Source organism: Adiantum capillus-veneris, chromosome 10, assembly GCF_014529385.1.
Source record: "Adiantum capillus-veneris isolate H3 chromosome 10, ASM1452938v2, whole genome shotgun sequence".
NCBI lineage: Eukaryota > Viridiplantae > Streptophyta > Polypodiopsida > Polypodiales > Pteridaceae > Adiantum > Adiantum capillus-veneris.
Genome location: NC_140940.1, coordinates 77,553,831 through 77,556,098, shown reverse-complemented (window position 1 = coordinate 77,556,098; position 2,268 = coordinate 77,553,831). Strand labels below are relative to the sequence as shown.

Here is a 2,268-nt window from a genome sequence, read left to right as displayed (position 1 = left end):
GAAGAGGAGACATGGCTAGGTATTTCTCTAGGACTATAGTCCCAAGCCATTTCCAATGGAAAAGACCTATGCCCTGGATTTTCCCTACTTAGAGACTCTAACTTTTATTAGGCCTAGAGACCTATCAAGGATCCACCACAATGGTAGTGTCTATGGGTTAGGGACCTCTTAGTCACCCTATTATTGTAGTATAACATGTATTATTATTAGGGATTAGATTTAAACATTCCCAATATTGATAAAATGTATTTCAAAATAAAAGCTCACTATATACATGTCACATTTAACACTTGATCAAGGGAATGTTGCAAGAAGAAAATTGCCATTAATTAGTGCCATCTTCATGAAATATTATTATTATTAATAACTTAAATTTAACAAAAAATTACTTAGCCCCATAATTTTTTTAGAAATGTTTATATAATCCAATGATCAATGTCATTTCATCATACTTCGAACGGCTTCAAAAAGGCTTCATATAGGTATATTGTACACAAAATATTTGAAGCTCCCCAAGAAATGGCAAATAAAAAAAAATGCGAAATGGGGGATTTTGGAAACATATTTTTTTATTCGATAGGCCCCAAAATTTCCTTGTAATTATGATATCAAGCAGGACACGAAACAAATCAATGCATTGATATAGATCACTTGACTAGTCCATGAATTAAAAAAGGTTGAAGTGCCTGCAAGTATGGAGTGAATAATGGGCAAAGAAGTGAGCACATTCCCTTAATACAACAGATAAAACTATAGTAAAGCAATGTCCAATGCTAAACAAGTTACAATTCCACCTCTAAAGTTTTTGTTGTATTCTTATAAAACAAAAGATTTAAGGCAACTGATAGAAATTATCCATACATGCTACACAAAGAGGAATTCATTATAGATTTAAATTGCTAACCTTGTTTTGGTTTGAAGCCGAGAAGAAATCTTCTATCTTTCTTGTTCTGGCCTGGTGGAGCAAGAAATGGTTTGTTTGTTGGCTTCAACTTCTTATTAGAATGCCCCTTTGAGTTCACATACTCATTTTCTTAAGCATAGAGGCACGGGAAGGCATCACTAGATGCTAAAGGAATAGCCATGAAGCATGCGCTATTAGACTGCTTGCTTCGACTGCAGCCATGACGATTCTTTTCACTCTGGCAAGATGGAAGGATAGTACCCCACTCTCTTCCAATCCATCACCTTCATCTTTCTTATCTTCAACTTCATGTGTTGCCATGCATTTTTCCTCAACCTCAGCATTCGCAGGCTAAATCACCTCCACCTCAAAGAGAATCTTGGTGTTACACACATGGGATTTCTTCATGCGAGCATGGTTTTGAGCCTCAAGCCCGCCACTACCAGAGGGTAGAGGGGGAACAACACCTAAGATGCAGGGAGAAGAGGGGTCCTTATATCTCTACTTCTCTTCATTAGTAAGAGATCACCATAGCTCGATCAGGGCTTTGGTGAGGGTAGGGACCAAGAAAGATTTCCCAGCATCTTTCAAGAAATATTTGGTTAGCTCTGTGTGTTCCTTACAAAAAGATAAATAAGCAGAGGTCTTCTTGGCTTAAGGGGCTTCGACAGACGCCATAGATAGCAAGCTTGTGCTGTGAGAGACGAGAGTTTAAACGGGTTGCATTGGCGATAATGGTTTATGAACTTCGACACTCACACATGGTTCATGTCCATGTTTGGGAAACGAGAAGGGGTCCCATAGATAACACAATCCCACCCACAAGGGATCAAGGCACCATCAAGGGATAATCTCAATTCTCTATGGTCAAATTGGGTTTGTGAGCTAGGAATAAAATGTGCATGTCGTGGCTAGTATTGCGGCTATTGTGAGTTGCATGTCAAGTGAATGTGAACTCAATAGACATTATGAAAAGTGTTTCATGGGTGAATTGAGTATTCATGTGCATTGTAGATTTTGTGAGTGTATGTGATGCCCATGTGAACTAAATGTGGACTCACTAGACATTGTGAGCTATGTGTTCATGAGTGAACTAAATGTGCTCATATGTGAATACACTAAGAACTTTTTCACCAAGAGGCCACAACATCCAATTTATGGTGTGACTTTCCTATACCAAATCACAAGAGCACACCAATGCTAAATGGTAAAGCAATTGCCTTGACGTGGGAAATGTCAACACAAAGGTAGGACCAAAGGGGGGAATAGTCATCTAGACATGCTAAGAATAGAAGTTTCCTAAAGATAGCATGTAGTCTATAAAAGGGAGTGGTTGGGTATAGAATAGGCATGTAGAGTTCCCC

At 38.5% G+C, this 2,268-nt stretch overlaps 1 pseudogene; it reads right to left on the bottom strand.

Annotated features, from left to right (window-relative positions):
* Positions 1–883: 883 nt before the first annotated feature.
* On the bottom strand, positions 884–1,582 carry LOC147449107 (uncharacterized; annotated as a pseudogene).
* Between the last annotated feature and the right edge of the window lie 686 nt (positions 1,583–2,268).